Below are 21,714 nucleotides of genomic sequence, written 5' to 3'. Positions count from 1 at the left end.
TATTTCTGTTACTAATTTGTGGTCTCTTATTCTATTTCGCATAAGTGACCAAGGTGAGTATTCTGCCAGGATGTAGGTAACTGTAACAATCCAACTTATTCCCTTTTAGAATTTGCACCTCCCAATGGGTGGTGTATTGGTGCTATAGGGAAGGATGCAGTATTTGCAATCTTATCTTTGCAGAGGTTTGGTTTGGCAGGTTTGTTACATAGCTGCTTCATGTGTTTTTTGAATTTTATTTTTTTTGCAGGGTTTTGTATTTCTTTACAGAGTGCCTCATCGGTGGGTTGTGTTTGGGTTTTTTCTAGATCACGATATATATATATATATATATATATATATATATATATTTTATTCTCTGGTGTTTTCCTAATGGATCTCTGCTACTAAGGAACACAGAAAACCCGTTCCCTCCCCTCTCACTACGTCCAGACTGCCCGCTTTTCCGCCCGCCGGACTGCTCTCGCGGTGGCGCCAGCGCCTTGCCTGGCCTGTGCCTCCGTTTCCCGCCGGACCCGCTTTGGTGCGGCACCGGCTCGCTCCTTGGCCGCGGCGCGCGCCTCTCCTGGGCTTGCCGCCGGCTCAGCTGTGCTCTGACAGTTCCTGCAGCCCGGACCGCAGATGAGCGGGATCCGACTCCAAGAAGGAAAGCCAACGGGGTTGCTTTGGTTTACGGCCATGCAGGCTGCTGCACATTCCTGCAACCCCCCTCCCCTTTAAAGGGACAGTCCCGGCCACTGCCACCAAGGTAAGGACTCAAAAAGAACTTGTAAGCCCTGCTGTTTTGGTTCGCATGTAATTACTGGCAATGAAACATTTAGGCCTTCTCTGGTTACTGTCGGTGCCGATGCCCTCACCCCTTCCCCCCGAAGACCTCCGATCTCTTCCCCAGTCGTCTGCAATTCGCAGCTGATGAGCTGCCACAAATACTTTTTTTTTCTAAACTCGTTCTCCGACCTGTTAGCATGCGCCTGATGGAGTAATAACGCTTCCTGGACGTTAGGTGGTACGGATATTTGTATTTCTTATTTCTGTGCAAAACTTAAATCATGCAAACGGTCCAGGGACCTAGGAGGCCGGACGATCGGGCAACAGCCTTACTGGTTTTAATTGCTGTTTTAGACTAGAAAGCTTGATGGCGAGACAGGGGCTAGGTGTTGGATTAAAACATGCAACCCTGTATGCTCATCTACGCAGGAGTGTAGAAAAACAATGAGATAAAAAAAACCAAAACAAAAACTGACTTGGGTGAGGAATGTTATATCACAAGCAATCATGCTCTGTAGCTGGCAGGTGGGATATATCCTTAGCAATATGGACAGGCAGACGGGATATGCCAACTGGTCCTTTTTGCCATCAGTTACTGTGAATTATTTTTTAAGTAAGAGGAGAGAGTGCATTTTCAGAATTTTTTTTAACCTACACATACCAGTTTATTTTGATAGTTTACATTCTTTTCTCCTTTTGAGCTGGCTTCCGTAGTGCACATTTTTCTTGAAGCAGTAAAGCATGCCGGAGGCAAAATACACTGCTTTGGCCTAATCACAGAATCCATCTTTCTTGCTCCCTCCCTATTTTCTACTTCCACTGTCCAATCAGGGCACTATGTGAAGCAATTGTTTTGACTAAGGAGAGTATTCGGATCAAGTGAGTCATAATGTGACTGGCTTTGGAGTTGCACACGGCCAACTTGAATAATGAAACAATTCTAAAGAACGCAAACAGGAAAGACAGAATTATGCAATTCTATTGATGAAGTCCAATGGCGACACAGATAATGAGTCAAGGGTGACAGAATGTGAAAGTGGGTGGAGAGTGGCCCACTCTGTGGACTTCTTTGTGGTTCACCAGCCCAAAGAAAGCAGGAGGGGATAGGTTTTGTGAGCCTATGCTGGTTTAAGCCCTCTCCTCAGCTGCCTGCCTCTGCTGAGCACATTAAGAATTGGCCACAGCAGCCTCCTCATTTGTGAGAAATGAGGTTTGCAGGGGGAAGGGAGCAAAGAGGGGGAGAGGAGTCCATGGCCAGAGCCACTGCTGAGTGAAGCTAGAGTTGTCACTGAATTTCAATGTGACAATTAAAGCCCCATTTATAAGAAGACTTACCATTTGCTTTTTTTTTTAAATTTTATATGGACAGGGAATATTTTGTTTTCATTTCATATCAGTTTAAGCCTTAACAGCTGTTTCTACTAAATTAGCCATACCTGAAGCAGCCCTAGGCTGCTGGGGCATGCCCTCTCCCTGCTGATGTCATTTAGGGGTGCCATCTTATCCAGCTGCTGTTGGTGGGGGCAGATTGCTCTGAAAGGGGATCGTTTGCAAAGTGCCTTCAGGAATATGGAAGGAGTGGGGTTACATTTGTGGGAGAGTTATTATGGTAGATACTTAAGTTTACTAATTATGTTGATATTGTTTAGGTGAACTGTGATAGTAGGGTGCTTTTTGAGTTCCGCTTCTAGATTTTATTTTATTGATGTATTTATGTATTTTAATGCTGTAATATTTACATGATATATTTTGATTGCTGTATTTGCTTGATATACCCTGCCTTGGGTTGAACTTGTTTAAAATAAGATAGTATAATGTAACATAACAACAGATGTCTTAATCTATACCTCGTGTACCTAGTTAAGCTCCAATTAAAAGCAGAATTGGTTCACAATGCCACGCAACAGCAACCTTGTGGATGACTCAGAGTTGTTTCCATAGCATTTAAGTACACAACCATGACTTTTAGGGTTTAGAGCACCGGTGAGCTTTTCTACACTGCACATGCTAAGGTTTCCAAACTCTCTTCCTCTAAATGCTTAACCATCCGAGCAACAGGTGACAAAAGTTTTTTGTTGTGACAATATGCACTGTCTCACTGTAAGGAACTGTAATTGATCTGACAAAATGCAAATGCATGCATGAGGTCCACCATCTTCTCCCCATCCTCTCAGCTCTTCCGTGCTCTTGTTGGTTCATCGTGTCTCTTTGCCTGGCTCAGAGAGGCCTGGAGCTTGAGCAGAAGGACACTGATGGACAAGCTATGATCATGGCAGTACTATGACATCATTCTTGGTGTTTTTGTTTGGTTACAACTGAAATCAGGACTTTCACCAAAGGCTTATTGCTGCCTTTCCTCATCCTGCTACCTTTCCCACAGTAGGAAAGCCCATGACTCATTATCCCTGTTGGCCTAACCTGGTTTTGTACATACTTCTGTTAGCAGAATCCTGTGCCTCTGACTGTATTTGCCATTTAGCAATGCTGTGATGCCAGTTTTCTTAACGAGGCTACCAGGTTTTTAATCGTAGGATTCTCTCAACTCTTTTTCTACTCAAGTGAGAGACACTTTTATTTTGTTTTCTTAAAATTATTTAACAAGGGGTTCCCGAGAGCCCCCGGTTCAACCTGTGCCTTCCTGAGCTGTAACTTTCAGAAATCTCTCCTTTTGAGGGAACTTGATATTGTTAATTGAGAAAATAACAACTACTCCAGTTTTGTACATAACCCATAAATGAATAAGTGAAAATGAACAACTTAGCATTCCCCAAAAGTCAAGCTCCAATATGCTAACTCCATCGTAGAAACCCTATTGCTCTGACATGGTACGGTAATTCAGCAATGCAGGATAAAGCAACATAGTTTGTCAGCCTTTACTAGGAGTGGGGCTCTTTTTTTGACAGAAGTTGGATGCCACCTACGACCTAGCTGTAAAGGGGGGAGAACTGCACAGATCTAGAATGCCTCTGTACATCTGGGCTACTGGCCCTTCACAGTAAACCGTGGGCCAGATTAGTCTGGCTGAGCATGTTTTTCTGGCCCACCTACCTCCCTGGAACAAAACATCCGGCACACCACCAAAAGGACTCCCAGCTGAGGAAGTGATTGCAGCCTGGGCATTGTGTCACTGGATGGTGCGTCAGCAGCAGGAGACCACCAGGACTGGTGCGGCCTTGGAAGCTGCGAGAATGTAAACCCCCGTGTCATCTGGCCTGCTTATCCTCTCATCACCCGCCCCCACCATCACCACCTTTTGGTCCTGCTGTCGCTTTTCTTCACCAGGGAAATTCAGCTGCATCCTGGGAGAGCATTTGCAGAAAATATCCAGCTGGAATCAAAACAAAGCTGAGGAGGATGGAAGCGGGGGGAGGGAAGGAAGGCAGAGGAAGTAGATATGCCACCGAGGGAAGGGGGGGAGGCAGAGGGGAGACTGAAAAAAAAAATCTTTTTGCAAAACTAGGGGAGCTGCTGTGAGAGAAGGGGCAAGCTACTGAAGGAAGATACCGCAGGGGAAGGGAGAGGATGCCCTTAAGAGGGTGTGGGACCTGCTATGAAGCAGCAGGGCACTAGTACGCTAACGTGTGGGTCAGGTTCGCAGGAACTTTTAGTGCTGGGGGGCGGGTCAACCACAGCAGCATGGAGCCCCCCCCCCCCGAATTGTGGGGCCTGGGGTGGTCACCCCCCCCCCCCATTGGTCTTCTCTAAGGACTGCTCTGGGAAGGGAAGGTAGAAGGGAAAGAAAAAACAAAAGAAGTATTTTTTTCAAAACTAGGGTCTATGCAAAAATTTTTTTTTATCATTCGTTTCAGATCCCTCCCTCTGCACATCTCCTTCTGCTCAGCAGGCTCCCAGGGCGTTTCCTTTGCTTGGCCCACTCAGTGGTTTGAAGCATCATATGTGGCCCTTCTCTGGAAAATGTTGAGGACCTCGGCGTTACTGGAGTTCAGTCATCCACCAAGGGCCTCCTGTTATAATCGCTGGGCTTCCAGTCAGAAGCCCAGCGATTATCTCACTAAGACTCTCTCTCTATTTTCATCTCTCAGACAAGCCAAGGCATGGAATAAATGGGAACCACCATCCCTTACTTTTATAAAACAATTGTTTACTTACTGCCCTGAACTCTGCCGCTGTTCAGAATATTTGCACCTCAGTTTACTCCTGCGCAAGACAATGTTTGACTCTCACTATTTTTTTTAGAGAGAGGAGTCCATACTGGAGAGGTCCCTGTCTTCCACAGGAAAGTCAGTTTTAGTGCAAAGTTTTGAACACAAACGATTTTGCTTACAGTTCTGGGTACAAAAACAAAACAAAAATTAATTGATACTGAATATTTTGTTTGGAAGTCCTTTGGACCAAAAATGAGCTGCATGTTTTTTTTTTTTATAGTCAAGTACATTGTTGGTGCTCTCTAAGTAAAATATTGTGATTATTATGGGCCTTATAATCTACAAGCATGTCATTTAGTTAAAAAAAAAAATACAGGAGCTGCATCAGTATCTTATTGAAAAAAGGCTGTTTTTTTTGAGGAACAGCAAGCTACAGAAATAATTAATAAGCCAGGAATCTAATTCTGAAGTGGTCATGCCTTTTGTGTTAAAAATAGGGCATCTTTTTTCTATTTGCTTAGATTTGACCTGCCTTAAATTTTTTTAAACTATTTATTTATTGACATTTTAAAGTTATACAAAGAAAACCTGTAACATCGAATCATGTAGAAACAAGATATTATACATAAAAATTTACAATCAAAATAAAAACTAAATGACTCTCCAGATAATGACAAACCATCTTCTCCACCACAGGATCACTCTTTTCCAGCTTTTATACAGAACATGGTAATAAAAGCACCTTTTTAATTTACAAGATTGCCACATTGACTCCTATCCTGTGACTTTTTAATTTTCTTAGGGAGTCACTCATGGCACACTTTTATCAAACTTATTTGGTCCACCGGCTCTCACCATTATCCACATGTTTATCAACCTTTTCAAAAAACATGTAGCAGACTGCTGGTGAGGCAAGGTTTTCATATGTCTTTTCATATGTTCTGTGATTTTCTTCTTTAGAATAGTTTCCATGATTTTTCACAACAGTCTGTAATTTCCCAGGACACCCTTGGTACCTTTTTTTTTTTTTTTTTTTTTTTAAATAATTCTTTCTTTATTCAATATTAGAACAATAATTGGATCACAAATATCCACCAACAGACATTCTTAGAAACATAGAAATGACGGCAGAAGAAGACCAAATGGCCCATCCAGTCTGCCCAGCAAGCTTCCCTCTTTTCTTCTCCCATACTTATCTGTTTCTCTTAGCTCTTGGTTCTAATTCCCTTCCACCCCCGCCATTAATGTAGAGAGCGGTGGAGGAGCTGCATCCAAGTGAAATATCTAGCTTGATTACCCGTATTTCCACGACAATAACCCGCCCACGTATATAACCCGCCCACACACATAACCCGCAGGTTTTCAAAATTTATGTAAGAAACCTTTAATATACCCCGCCTCCTCATATAACCCGCGGGCAGACAGGGCGCTTGTCCGAGGGGGCGGGGCCGCCGGCACACTGACCTTGCGCACTCTGCGCGCCGTGTACAGCCCCATGCCGTCCTGCACGCTGGACGCCTTCAGCGAGAAGCGCTCCGGTACGTACATGCCCAGCATTTTCATGGCCTGCCCCGGGGTGCGAGCCGCTCCCTCTCACATCGCCGGCGCTTTGCTTCCCGAGGGAGTTTGACCCTCCTCTCTCGTTGTCCCCTCGTTCCTTCCTGACCAATCAGGAAGCGGCCGGGCGCAGGGATAGGACGGACTCCTCTCAGCTGCAGCCTATCAGATGCGCGCTCTCCTTGACGCTTTGTTTTGTTTCCTCCTTCGCTTCTATTCAGAGTCGGGAAACTTTATTGGTCGGAAAGTTTGTCCACGTGTAGCCGAGTCAATGCCCGCGGCGGAGTGGGCGGAGGGATATACAGCGTGAAGCGCCGGGGCGGGGGGAGAGAGATGTTAACCGCTGCTGTAAAATTTTTTCTGGATAACCCGCCCACGTTTATACCCCGCGGGGGGCATGCGGGGTAGGTAAAAACGCACATTACCCGCGGGTTATATGCGTGGAAATACGGTAGTTAGAGGTAGTAGGAGTAGTAACCGCCGCAATAAGCAAGCTACACCCATGCTTATTTGTTTTTACCCAGATTATGTTATACAGCCCTTATTGGTTGTTTATCTTCTCCCCTGCCGTTGAAGCAGGGAGCTATGCTGGATATGCGTGAGGTATCAGTTTTTTTCTTCTCCCCTGCCGTTGAAGCAGAGAGCTATGCTGGATATGCATCGAAAGTGAAGTATCAGGCACATTTGGTTTGGGGTAGTAACCGCCGTGACAAGCCAGCTACTCCCCGCTTTGTGAGTGTGAATCCTTTTTTCTTCTCCCCTGCCGTTGAAGTTATGCTGGATATGCGTGAAGTATCAGTTTTTCTTTTCCCCTGCCGTTGAAGCAGAGAGCTATGCTGGGAATTCGTGATGTATCAGTCTTTCTCCCATGCCGTTGAAGTAGAGAGCCATGCTGGATATGCGTCGAGAGTGAAGAATCAGGTACATTTGGTTTGGGGTAGTAACCGCCGTAACAAGCCAGCTACTCCCCGCTTTGTGAGTGCGAACCCTTTTTTCTTCTCCCCTGCCGTTTAAGCAGAGAGCTCTGCTGGATGTGTGAAGTAACAGTTTTTCTTTTCCCCTGCTGTTGAAGCAGAGAACTATGCTGGATATGCATTGAAAGTGAAGTATAAGAATGGAGTGATCAAGCTAGTTGTTAATCATTTTTTCTGTATACATGAAAATATAGAAATACATCCCTGCCCACCCACTCTAGCCCTGACTCCTCAACAATACTTTTGACCCAAGGAGATGATCATATCAATAACCAAATCTTAAGGGCATATTTCTAATCAAGTTTCAAATCATGCCCTCTTCTCTACCAGCCTTCAACAAGGGGCAGAATATACATTTTGGTAAATGAATAAATATCCGCTTAAAAAAAAAAAGTGATAAAGTCCCATTTCAGTCCTGATAAGATTTAGCTCCCTCCAGCCACACCTGAAAGGGAGTCCAGATCTTTTGAAATTTAACAGTATCATGTTATAAGGAAATCAGATATTCCATTTAATGAATCATTTTCGGCTATGTCCAGACCGCCGATACAGATGGTGCCACCACACATCTAGCAGCTAACACCATATGATGTAGAAGCCTGTTCTGACAGTGGGATTGGTCTTGAGATGGAATATGCATTAATCAAACCTTAGGTTCTTTTGGGGTGGTGCATGAGCTACCCTCCAGTCTGTGGGTACACTGGATAATTTTAATGATAGGTAACAAATTACCAGTAATATATCTGCAATTTTATTTTTTCCGAACTCTGATCTGGTTCAGGCAAGTTGGTACTCTTTAGTTTGTCAATCTGCCTAATTACATCTTCAAGCTTCATCATCATTTATTTCAGTTCTTCTGAATCATCACCATTGAGACTTAGAACTCTGCCTGACTCTGGGGGTTCTGGATTTCAACTTTCTGCCTAACAGCCTAAATTTGGCTTCCAGAATCTCCCTCCCTCCCACACCTTCCTATGTCGCTGGTGCCCACATGTACCATGACAGCCGGCTCCTCCCCAGCACTGTCTAAAGTCCTATTTGATGCATGAGGTCTGCCACTTTCGCGCCAGGCATGTGGATGTGAGGATTGCTTGGTAAGTTGCTTACCAAGCAATCCTCACATCCACCAACCACCCAGCTATCTACATTCCTAAGAATGGAATCATCACATGTGAAAGCCGACTTAACTCTTCTATCCTGGGTACTAACCTCAGTGCAAGAGGATAATGCTACAGGATCATTTCCTGCTACCCTAGGGTGATGCTCTACGACCAGGTGACCTTGGTCCTCAAAAGCAGCACAGGGACTTCTGGACTGGAGTTGGGACTTGGGCTATTATGTCCCTGAAAGTCTCCTCTCGCTTGCGCTCTGTCACTCGCTCTCTGTCTCAGCTTCTCCAGCTCTGCTACTCTAGCCTCCAGAGATTAGACTCATTCTCTGACAGCGAGGGCTCTCTGCACTGGGTGCATACATACAACTTCTCACCAACTGGGCCACTGTCCACATCTTAATATTGTTCAGATGTTAGTTAATTTAGGTTGCTATTGGAGTCCTTTAAATTTATGTGATGTATTTAATGTTAATTTGGCAATGACCTGCAAGGGAGCAATTAATCTAATAAGGGCTAGGTCATTCCCCTGCTTTTGATAAATCCCTGATTGATTTTTGATGTGGAAATGCCTCTTGTCCTCTTATATGGGATAAGAAAATTATAAATCATAGAATGAGCTGTGGGTGGGAGGGAAAGAGAGACACTAAAATAAATTACCTACCTTTCCTAGCTTTTAACTGAGGTGCACACACACTAACAATTAATTTACCCCACAATTTTGCCTCTCTCCAAACATTTAAGCTCTAATATTACCCAGCAAGCAATTCTTACAGATCCCCCTTCAGCCACCAGAAAAATCTTTTTCTCCTCTAGATAATCCCTCAGGATTCTTGTGGTAAAACCATAAGCTAAAATTGTAATGATTACAAAATTGTGCACAAAGAACATTTCTGTAACTTGAGGATGAGATTATCGTCACTGGACTCATTTTGTGAGACAGATGGATTTTCTGAGCAAACTGGCTAGTCAAACACTGTTCCTCGTAACCACCCTTACAGTCAAATAAACATAGAAGTAGGACTCAAATGCATTTCAGAAAATGTTTCCAACATAAGATTAAAGCAAGATCATATCTATAGTAGCCTGCTGTCACTTAAGATAGTGGTTCTCAATCCAGCCCTGGGGACACACCCTGCCAGACTGATTTTCAGAAGATCCATAATGCATATACATAGATTTCCTTATAACAGAGGCTGTGCATGCAGATCTAGCTAATGCATATTCATTGTGGATATCTGAAAACCAATCTGGCTGGGTGTGTCCCAAGGACTGGGTTGAGAAGCACTGATTTATGAGTTGTCATGCCGGCCAATATTATAATCATATCAAGCCCATAATGCTCTTTTCTTTCATGCAAAACAGTGTTGTCCTTAAAAAAAAAATGTCATCTGCATTTTATATCCATCAGAGAGCATTCATGTGCAAAAATATTTATCTAACATGGTTGCATATCCATACTGTCACCAAGATCGCCATCCCCGTGTCCTCACCCTTAAGTCATAATTGTTTCCTGATAACCATAACTTAAGTTGGAACAACATAAGTCAAAACTGATTTTCCCATAGAAAACAATGCTATACATAGGAGACTAATTCCAACACCTAGGCCATGAGCCAGTTTTCACTGAAATAACTGCTAGGCTGACAAATGCTTGCAGTTTTCACAGGACAGACTGGCTAACTCAAATGCTGGCATTTTAACAAGAGAAACTGACTTAGACCATCTTCGCTTTTGGTTTATGGCAGTCCTCAGCCATGTTCTCGGGTCTTTCCCCAGCATACAAGCAACAGGAGCTAATCAGCAATGTTCCCACAGTTTTCTGTGCATGAGCATACAAAATAGCCATGCATGTCAGTGACGTCATCCAATGGTTTGCAGTGGCGCCAGTCATCTTCATCCATAGCTCTGAAAGCTCTAGAAAGACTTCCAGAGCATGTGTGATTGAGGCGAATTCAACTGGTAATTTGAGCATGGAAACAATCTAATTTTTCCGCAGAATTGGTCAGATGAATAAAGTCACTTCTGCTTAAAGAATTGCCATGGTACTTCTTTTCTTTGTATGTTTCAGTTACTATTTCATTTTATTTTTTTGGTATTGAGTGGACTTCAGGAAAAGGTAAGATTCCTTATAAAGAAAATGCCAAAAGTGTACTAAACAAATGGGGGCTCAGGACCTCCATGAGGTCTGTATTAGATGCTTGGGCCTAGATCCTGATCCCACTACATGTGGGCTGTATGGCAGAATGTCACTGAGAGCACTTAAGTATCAATATTATAAGTTATCAATGAAATTAAATAAAAATATAGTGGTCCCTTGACTTATGAACTCAGTTGGTTCCAGAGGGCTGGTTGTAACTAGTTGGTTGTAAGTCAAGACTATTTTTTCCATAGGAAATAATGGAAATTCCCATAATGTAAGTGTAATGGTTGTTGATGATGTAAACCGGAGTGAAGGCAGCTAGCTATACCTCGGTATAAAAAAAGCTTTAAATAAATAAATAAAAAAATAATGCGTTCCTCCAAAAGCACCCCTTCCCTAACCATTTCTATAATAAAAAATGGTTGCATAATGTCTGTAATTACCAGAAACACCAATAATTTCCTAGTGTGCTCACCAAAAAGTTATAAAATGTGCCTAGCCTACCAGAAACAACAATTTCACCTCCTCCACCAGTTCCTTTATGATATCTGCATATGGACTCTCTCTACCTGGGTAACAGCAAGCTAGGTTGAGAGAACATTGCACAAATCTCATCTTTGGGCGAGTTTCCTCACTCTGAAGGTCATCAAGTCTTCACAAGAGAGCACTGTTCTGTTTGTACGCCACACTCTGAATGTCAAAATGACCCCTAACCCCTACACTAATACCTAAACCTCACCTTGAGTTACTAGGTGGGCCTCCCATAGAGATGCGAATACCTATCTAGTGTGAGGGCATTATGGCTAGTCCCTCTCTCTCTCTCTCTCTCTTTCTCCCCCCCCCCCCCCCCACTCCAGCGCAGACTATTGGAACCAGAGCCACCGGGAGCGAGGGAGTAAGATCCTCGCTCCCGGCAGGGATGGATTTTAGCCAGCGGTAAGGGGGGGGCGGAGTCTGGGGGGAGGGAGTGGTGCGCATGTTTATTGTGTGATGGGGGGGGGGGGGGGAGGTGAAGTCTGGGGGTTCTGATTACAGCATTTTTTATGAAACCGGGCAAAAGAATGATCCCTCTCCCCCGCAACAGGTTTTGGGGGCTGAGGGACATTCCCTTTATATATCAGTGAGCTAGGGGGGAAGGCTTACATTTGGGCCATGGGGTCCTTTATTTTTTGGGGGTGACACTGACAGTGCTAGTCAGAGAGATCCAGTTAAGTAGAAAGTTGTCCGACCATAAAGGTGGGATAACTTGAAAACCTAATCATTCTATGATATCTAAATTTAGGAAGGGTTTGTAGAAGCTGAAACCTCCAATAAGCCCCAAGTACCATAATGAGACCTAAATGTACTTGAACCTGTACAGGATGCAGTCTTAAAATGGATTTCATGGGAAACTCTCTTCCTGATAGTGATAATATCTGCACGCAGAATAAGCAAAGTCCAAGCTTTGATAACTTATCCACTGTTTACTCAATTTTTTGCCAGACAAGGTTTTATTGAGGACAAATTCACAATTTCAACCCCAAGGTAGTGACTAGTTTTTATCTGAACCAGGATAGAGAACTGCTTGGGTTTCATCCTAAGCCACATATGAAGGCAATTCAGCCAAAATCTCACTCATTAGACTGAGGAGTTTTACTATTTTTTTTAACCTCTAAAGAACTCAATCTATTTGGAAAACAACTCGACTATGTTTCCTACAGTGAAGGGAAGCAGGGCCATCCAGTCCGTAGATCAAAGCTTGTGTAGCTCTTTGTTATCAACAGGCAGCTAAGCCTTTACAAAACGAAGTAACAGCACATAATCGGAGGACCAGAGCCCCTTCGTTGGCATTTTTAATTGGAGTCTCTTTTCTCAAGAGATCTGTAGAGCGGCAGTGTCAAAGATTATTGTATTCTAATCTGCCCTTGCAAAACTATTTGGGGAAATACCATTTTAAACACATTTAAGCGATAGATTTTCAACTTCCTTTACTTGCCAGCAGGAGGGAAAAAAAAGAGGAAGAATCATAATATCTTGTATTTTTATTTTCTTTCACTGATCTGTGGTGTCCCCCACATGTGTAGCTATTTTGTACGCTCGTCTACGGAGAAATCAAAGTTGCATACCTGTGACAGGAGCTCTCCGTGGACAGCAGTACAAAATAGCCACAAATACTCTCCCACCTCCCGGAAGACATTTCTGTCAAAGCCGTTTAAATTTACTGAGGTAACTTGGGATGCTCTGAAAGTCTTTCTAGTGCTTTCGGAGCTATGGAAGAAGATGATTGGTTCGCACTGGCGCCGTCGGATGACGTCGCCCATATATGTGGCTGTTCTGCTAAATCTAAGGAAAACAGAGGCCCTAGTGCTCAAATTTCTATTACATGATATTCCATCATCTTTTACATTTGATAATCATGAATGCTCGCAGCCTTGGTGTGACTCTCTCGGTACTAGCTCATCTCTATCGCCTCATGTGAAAGCTATGACAAAATCTGCTTTCTTTAAACTTCGCATGGTCACACAGTTGCGACTTTTGATTGAGCCAGAAATCTTTCAAACTGTTTTCCAAGCTTTGATACTGAATGGCCTAGACTGTTGTGCTGCCCATTTTCTTTTTAGGGCTACCAGCCTACGTTCTTCAGCTGGTACAGCGGGTACAGAACGCCGCTGCACGGATTCTACCAACACTCCAAAGCGGGAACACGTTATTCCAGTTTGTCATCATTGCGCTGGAGAATCCAATCTAAAATCGCAGCCATAGTTCATAAAACAGTTCATGCAAACTCTTGAGTGTTGCACAAATACAACCTTGAGGATCCACAAGCCAGCATGTTCTTTAAGATCATAGAAACATAGAAATGACGGCAGAAGAAGACCAAATGGCCCATCCAGTCTGCCCAGCAAGCTATGATCAGAAGGAGAGTTATTATTGGAAGACCCTTCTATTAAACTGGCACACTTTGAAGTTATCAGGAACAGAACCTTTTCAGGAGTTTCCATGACTGAGCCTATCAGAACAACAGAATGTAAAAAAAAATTCAAAAAGGTTTAAAAAAAAACTTCATTTGTTCAGGCAAGACTTTCAGTAAGCCACCTACCTTAATATATAACCAGGCATTGTTTTTTTTTTTTTTCCTTCAGGCCATGCTTTGTAATTTGATTTAGACTTTTCTTTTCTTTTTTTTTAAGAGAGGCTTTTGAGCAATCCAAATTTATGATCTATTATTAATGTTCATGTTCATTGCTTTGGGTTTTTTTTTTGGCTGATGTTTTATGAGTTTTCTATATTATAATCCGCCGTGAATATTTGCTCGATTACAGACTCCTGTCCCAGTTATGCGACTCAGAGTCTCTCTCTCTTCCTGCCATGACCCCCCCCCCCCACTCTCTCCTCAGCCCTGTGCCCCGCAGTAGTGGCTCACGGTGGAAGATGTTACGTTTGCTTCCTCCGGAGGTGCAGAGAACAGTGGGAAGTGTGGGACCCCGCAAGTCCAGCATCCGTACTTCTCGTAGTCTGAAACGCCAGCTCCAAAGCCCCGCATAAGAACATAAGAACATGCCATACTGGGTCAGACCAAAGGTCCATCAAGCCCAGCATCCTGTTTCCAACAGTGGCCAATCCAGGCCATAAGAACCTGGCAAGTACCCAAAAACTAAGTCTATTCCATGTAACCATTGCTAATGGCAGTGGCTATTCTCTAAGTGAACTTAATAGCAGGTAATGGACTTCTCCTCCAAGAACTTATCCAATCCTTTTTTAAACACAGCTATACTAACTGCACGAACCACATTCTCTGGCAACAAATTCCAGAGTTTAATTGTGCGTTGAGTAAAAAAGAACTTTCTCCGATTAGTTTTAAATGTGCCACATGCTAACTTCATGGAGTGCCCCCTAGTCTTTCTACTATCCAAAAGAGTAAAAAACCGATCCACATCTACCCGCTCTAGACCTCTCATGATTTTAAACACCTCTATCATATCCCCCCTCAGTCGTCTCTTCTCCAAGCTGAAAAGTCCTAACCTCTTTAGTCTTTCCTCATAGGGGAGTTGTTCCATTCCCCTTATCATTTTGGTAGCCCTTCTCTGTACCTTCTCCATCGCAATTATATCTTTTTTGAGATGCGGCGACCAGAATTGTACACAGTATTCAAGGTGCGGTCTCACCATGGAACGATAGAGGCATTATGACATTTTCCGTTTTATTCATCATTCCTTTTCTAATAATTCCCAACATTCTGTTTGCTTTTTTGACTGCCGCAGCACACTGCACCAACGATTTCAATGTGTTATCCACTATGACACCTAGATCTCTTTCTTGGGTTGTAGCACCTAATATGGAACCCAACATTGTGTAATTATAGCATGGGTTATTTTTCCCTATATGCATCACCTTGCACTTATCCACATTAAATTTCATCTGCCATTTGGATGCCCAATTTTCCAGTCTCACAAGGTCTTTCTGCAATTTATCACAATCTGCTTGTGATTTAACTACTCTGAACAATTTTGTGTCATCTGCAAATTTGATTATCTCACTCGTCGTATTTCTTTCCAGATCATTTATAAATATATTGAACAGTAAGGGTCCCAATACAGATCCCTGAGGCACTCCACTGTCCACTCCCTTCCACTGAGAAAATTTCCCATTTAATCCTACTCTCTGTTTCCTGTCTTTTAGCCAGTTTGCAATCCACGAAAGAAGCATGGCTTCTATCAACATCAAAACCTGTTCAGTGCCCAACATGGTTCATGTTTTGCCATGAAGACCTTATCTGGGGAGGAGGAGTGTCTTATGCCAAAGAGTTGGACAGTTGTTTCAGAGCAGCGCTGTCAGGCCGCTGTCTGTCCCTCCTCCCTGATACAGCCGTAATGGTGAGACGTGGGCTGTTGGCAGCTAAAAATGTTGTGAAGTTGGTAGAAGCTGCTGTTGCTTTGGAGCTGGTGTTGGAGATCTGCAGTGCCTGTAGGAAGAGGAAATTTATCTTAGATAAAAGCTAGGGAGTTTCTGACTTAGACAAGTATTTGCTGAGGGGGAAGTGTCGTAAAACGGTTTCCTTGATTGTTAGCAGTTTAGTGGTGTGCGAGAGGGTCAGAAAAAAAATATTTTTCATGTATAGACCGTTGCCCAAATTATTAGATGGCTCTTGCAAATTAGGGATCAGTGCTTTACATAAACTAGGGAAACGTTAGCTTGACTATAATTTAGATAGATTATAGGTCTGTGACCATGGGTATATGTCCTGCTGTGCAACTCAGGCAGGAGCAGAGAATGTGGGAAAGCAATGCAAGTGGCTAGGCCCTTCTTCCCGGGAAAAGTGCTGAATCATAGGGCCACGTCCTGTTCCTGCTTGGAGGAGAAGGCACGACTCCAGAGCGGCATTCTTGCGGAAACCAGACTTTAAGGTAGCTCAGCCAACGAATGGGAACACTGTGCGGTTCTCTCCTCTAGCTGAAGCTGGTCACCGTATGGATTTATTGCTGTTTAAGACTTCCCTGCGGCAAGGCTGAATAACGCTCTCCTATGCTAAGAAGCAAGAGTTGTTCTGAAGCTCTTACTGCGGCTGCGCACTCAGGAGTGATATTGCTTGAACCCTCAGCCAGCAAAAAACAGATCTCCCCCCCCCCCCTTCTCCCCAACAGGAACAGCTTAGCTGCTACAGCACGGTCTGTCCGTCAAGTCCCACACTGGTGGCCGCCAGGGGGCGCCGTCTATGCTCCAACATGCATATTTGGCAAAGAGAGTGCCCAAGTGCATTCTGCCCACAGCTCCAGACAGCCTGGCCGATGGAGGCAGAGGGCCTTGCAGAGTTACCCCCCTGTGGCCCCATGAAGCAGGGGTGGAGGCGGAGGGAGACCTCGTCCAATGAATTTCATTGGGTGTCAACTAGTATATTGTTTTGGTTTGGAAGCTGTGTTTGTTTTTATATTTGTTTTTTCTGTTTTTTTATGCTTATTTGCAGGTTCACTGCATATGTCAGTCTTGCCTTTGAGGCAGCATATTATGTGAAACGTGGCTTGTGTCTTACTTTCAAGTATTTTTGTATTTTTTTTTAATTGCTTTTATTGTTGACTTTTCTGTACTTAGTGCATGTATAAGTTGTTCTCCTGCTTATTATTCTTGTTAATATATGTATATATTTTTTTAGATTTGGAGGGGGGGGAATTTTTTTTGTTGCTTGTTTTTCATTTTACCCACTTTTCTTTTTTTGAGTAGCATTGATTTCCTGGTTTGTGGCTTTTTGCCCCCTTTCTTATTTTCTCATTGTTTCTGTACCATTATCTGCTGGCATCATTGATGTAAGGTGGTCGGAATAAGAGTTCTAGACTAATGCAGAAATAAATAATGTCCAGAAAATGGCTGAACCTTGTGAGCTGAGGTGCCAGTCATCAAGGGTTCAACCAGGGATCCAACTTGTATGCACGCACCTTTCTATGTCATCCGGGACTGGGCAGAAATAATGGTCAACTACCAGAGATGTTATAAAGTCACTAGCTGTCATCTGTTGAGCAACAGCTAAGATATGCATCCCCCAGTCTGAGCTATCATTCACACTCCTTTCTCCCCCCTCAGCCCGACACCCAAGCACCCCCATCATCTTTGGACACTGTACCCCCATATCCTGGAACCTCCCTTCTCCCCAGGTCCTGGAACTCCCTCTCCCCTCTCTGCCTTCTCCCTCTCCTCCTCCTTTCCTCATGCCTGAGATTTCCTCCCTGAACTGTCTGAAAACCTCTCTTCACTGGATGAAAAGAAAAGTATACAATCACAAGGAAGATTGGAAAGCTACTTTGTTTTTATAATGTAAAATAAAAGAATGGAAAGGTTTGTCAATGTATGTCAGAATTTTTGCCATAAAAATCTACCCTTCAGCTGCCATGGGAAACTGTAGGGGGGGGGGGGGGGCGCTGTACCATAGACCGTCTGCTCCCCACTGTCCTTCCATACAGGGGCAGAGGGCCAGCAATGCCGACAGAGGATAAGGTGGCAAAACCCTAAATCTGGCACCGCCTTGGCATATTATTATATAGAGAGACCTTTTATGTTGGACTAACGTAGATTTCTTGACTAGTTTCATGACTTACGTTCCATTTATCAACTCAAAACCAAATTAGTCCAAAAAAAGGAACTGCCTTGTATTTTTTTTTTTTTTTTTGGCAGGTTGTTTGTTGACCTTTATTCCCACACGTTCAAGTAGACTAACATGACAACTTCCCTACTTTTAACACAGAAAAGGAACAATATTATTCTGATCTAATTTAAACCAAGCCAAAAAGCAGTGACCTGATTCACCCTGTCAGTGGCAGAACAGCAGTAAAACTCATACTGCATGTCTTCGGAGTTCACCTAACTTCTGGTGTCCACTTCAGCTAATATACCTCCTTTTCTCCTTGGAGGAAGTCTCTCTTGTTTATTTTCTCTGTATTTAATTTCCTGAAGTGTTTCAGAAGGCACTTTGCTAATTAACATGTTTGATGTGCACTAATCTATAATGCATTATTAACATTTTCAGCACAGAGTGAGGTTAACATGAGTGGCTCATTGTTAAACTATCTCTCTCTTTTACCCATCTACATTGGTGATAGTGTTGGATTTCTTGTTGATAGCTGTTATTCACCCAGACACAATTCTCCTACAAGCATCCTGAACATTAACAAAACTCAACCAAAAGTACCAAGTAGCTGTCAACTTCGGCAAATGAAATGAACAAATAGATCTATTACAGCAAGCAAGCAGAGTGGAGGAGTAACCTAATCTTTTTAAAGCAGCAGGCTGCAAACCAGGGTTCAAATTCCACTGATGGTCCTTGTGACCTTAGGCAAGTCACGTTGTACGTGCGGCAATAGAGAGTAAACTAAACTTATATTGTAAGCTCTCTGGGGCATAGAAATACCTATGATATTTGAATGTCTCTCACTTTGAACTACCAGTGCAAAGCGAAATATAATGTAAGTAAGCAGTATAGATTTTGATTTTCATTGCAGTACCTCCATTCTAGGGCCATCTAGGGGGTGGGAACTGGAGCAGCGGCCCGAGGTCACTGCAGCTCCTCCTTCCCCATGCATAGACCCAGGCCCAGGAGGTGAGAGGCATCCGACCTCTGCGGCCTAGCCAGGAGGTCGGTGTCAGCAGGTCCTTCCCCCCCCCTATGGAAGGGGGAAGGAAGGTGAAGGAGAAGCCTCTGGAAGACACAGGAGCAACCTTCAAGTTTCCCGAACCATTGTGCCTTCAGACCTGATCAAGTGTGCCTGGTGCTCAGGTAAAGATCAGCACCTCACAGCAATAAGCAGCAGCAGTAGTGACTCTTAAACCTGTCGGAGCTTCTTTTTTCCATTGCATTTGTAATCGCGCAGGCCTCTTCCTAGCTGCAGCAAGAGCCCTGGTGTGTGGTGATTCATGGGCAGCTTGCAGGGCACGGCTAGCTGGGCCCTGCTTTATGCGGCACTCGCGTTGCAGGCAGCTCCTCCTCATCTTCCCAACCCTGAGCTGCTTCCTTTTGTCCTTCCAGTCTCTGTTTGTCCACCGTTCAAAGTGGGGAACAATATGAAATCACAATAATCATTTAACCAAACTCCAAGCATACAAAACACACGCCAGCTTTTAAAACAGATGATTAGCCCCCTACCTCGGCTTTCTTATTCTCCTCCAGTGTCTTAAGTGGTTCGATTTACAGGTACACTTTCCGCAGTAGAAATTCTGAGAGCATGTTTATTCTCAGCGCTTTGTTTTGTTTTTGTTTTTTAAGTTTGTGTGTGCACTATGAAATGGAATTAGTGTCAGGCCGTTATTAGAGCTGAACTTATTGCTATTTAATAATAGTGAATCTTGCGCAGACTGTTGTTCTAGCAGCTTCAGTGACCACAAAGCTTGCCTGCCTGATACTGTAGCTTGGACCAAGCCACCTCAACCCTAGGGAATAGAAATGAAGCTGAGAAAAACAGGAGGAAGCGGAAAAGGGGAAATCTTTTTGTTGCTCACACCCGGACTTGCCTGCTCCCAACCGAGAAGCCTGCGGGTTCGTGAGAGGCGCTCGCAGGAGCTGCAGCAGAAGGAAGGTCAAGCAATTGTATGTAATCCAGCCCGAGAACAATGTCCTTCCTCTCTGTCCAAAGCAAAAACAAGCAAACTACAAAGACACAAAAAGAAAGCATTAGGTGTAGAGGAGCCTGCAGCTGTTTGAGGAAAAGGCCTCCTCTGTGCTCTGGCACCAAAAGAAAGTTTGAAACCGCTGCATCTATAATTGTAAGAAGCCTCTGCTGCCTAGGCCTGGAGAGTTTTCTGCTTGCCACGCACATTGCATACATTTTTTGTTTGCTTGTGTTTCATTTTCTGTCTTATTTTTTTGTCTGTGTGTCCTTGGCCGCAGACAGAACCTTTAGGAGATAAGCAGAGCAGTTTTTTTTTGCTCTGCAGGCCGCCTCTCTGCCTGCCTCCCTCCTTTCCTCCATTAACTGGTCTGAAGAAAATGAGCTCTGCTCGGCTTTTGAGGCCGGGGAAGCTTTCTCCGTTTTCTAGCTGAGATCTTGAATTCTCTGCAGGGTTTTGAGGGTGTGGGCGGCGTCGGCTTCAGAATGAGGTTTACGCGGCTCGTACTGATTTGTTTTGAATTCAGCGACCGGGATTAAAATTGGGAAAGTGATGCAAAGTGCGCTGAAGTCTAGCTCTGGGGCTTTCTAAGGACATGTTTTAATACAGGATGGTGTGTCTCGAGTCTCATTGAAATCCAGTCAATGGGTTTCCTATAGCATGATCACAGCACGTTTACGTTTTTGAAAAGCTCTCCATTTCCTGTAAATAAATGATGTTTAAGGAAGATGAAACATCCAGGTTTCTCTGTTGGCAAGTGACTAGTTGGCTACTGATTTTCAGGAAGTGATGGCCATCACAGCTGTTATTGACGGTAGACAGCACTGCGGTTGGAACCTTACCCCGCCGTGGGTAGTGAAGCACCCACAGACAGACAGATCACCAGATGAAGCCCTCCCTACGGAAACAGAGAGCAAAGCACACCTCAGTCAATGATGTTTTCTAAACTAAGAGCACATTATTAGCTCTTGCTTGTAGAATCATCTGAAAGTGTGATAAGTTCTATCTTCAGCACACACACAAAAATAAATGTTTGAATGGTCCCATTGAAGTCTATGAGGAGAAATTCTGTGCTAGGTCTACCTTTAAAGAAGATAATAACTCCAGTAATGTAACACCACATAAAAGTCTGCCTTTCCTGAGTAAAACGTGTCTTTGGTTTCTGGAATTAGTAACTAGAGGACATGTGAACACTTCCTGGTGCCTCGTTTTTCTTAAGTTCAGAAATTTAAATTTTTTGGCTATGACTGCTAACCAGCCAGGGCAGTCTTCAAAAATGCTCACTGCCTCCCAAAGGCAGGGCAGCCTGCAAAATGCTTGTTGACATCATAAAGCGCCCTGAGCCCCGACATTTCAACTGGCCTATTTCTCTATAGGAAAGAAAAAGGAAAGTGTCAAAGGGCAAGCGAAAAGCGGGAGCCCAGGGGCCAGAAATGTGAATGACATTGGATGAACGGAACAGAAGTAATTAACTGGGGGTGGGGCCCACAAGAGGAACAGACCAGGCACTAGAGAGGCATGAGGATGTCAGAAGGCCAAGGTTCCCTGTAGGAAAGTAGGCTAACAATGAAAAAGCCCGTGGGAGCCTTCAGGAATCTTCCATTTGCTTTTGATTGCTTTGTTCCTCAGCCATAAAAAGATGTTTTTTTGTTTGTGCCACTGTGAACTGTGTATAGTCAGAATGATTGATAAATGAAAATTCAGTTTGTTTCAAGACTACGACATTTCCTGGACCCCCTGCAAGATCAATTCACAAACAGGCCGATACAGTACAGTACAGTACTGATAACCTGCCCTTGGATGCGCGTTTTCCCTTACCCCTTATTCAGTAACGGGAGGAAAACGCGCGTCCAACCCGCGGCACCTAATAGCGCCCCCAACATGCAAATGCATATTGATGGCCCTAATAGGTATGTGCGCGGGATACAGAAAGTAAAATGTGCAGCCAAGCCGCACATTTTACTTTCAGAAATTAACGCCTACCCAAAGGTA

At 43.8% G+C, this 21,714-nt stretch overlaps 1 protein-coding gene across 1 annotated transcript in view; it reads left to right on the top strand.

Annotated features, from left to right (window-relative positions):
- Positions 1-384: 384 nt before the first annotated feature.
- PIK3C2A (phosphatidylinositol-4-phosphate 3-kinase catalytic subunit type 2 alpha) overlaps positions 385-21,714 on the top strand; it is a 122,064-nt gene continuing 100,734 nt past the window's right edge. The window contains exon 1 of the mRNA XM_029582155.1: positions 385-748. The gene's annotated coding sequence lies outside the window, so the exon portion shown is untranslated. The remainder of the gene's footprint in view (positions 749-21,714) is intronic.

The sequence above is a fragment of the Rhinatrema bivittatum genome, chromosome 17 (assembly GCF_901001135.1).
Source record: "Rhinatrema bivittatum chromosome 17, aRhiBiv1.1, whole genome shotgun sequence".
Taxonomy (NCBI): Eukaryota; Metazoa; Chordata; class Amphibia; order Gymnophiona; family Rhinatrematidae; genus Rhinatrema; species Rhinatrema bivittatum.
This window is presented reverse-complemented; position numbering and strand designations above follow the sequence as displayed.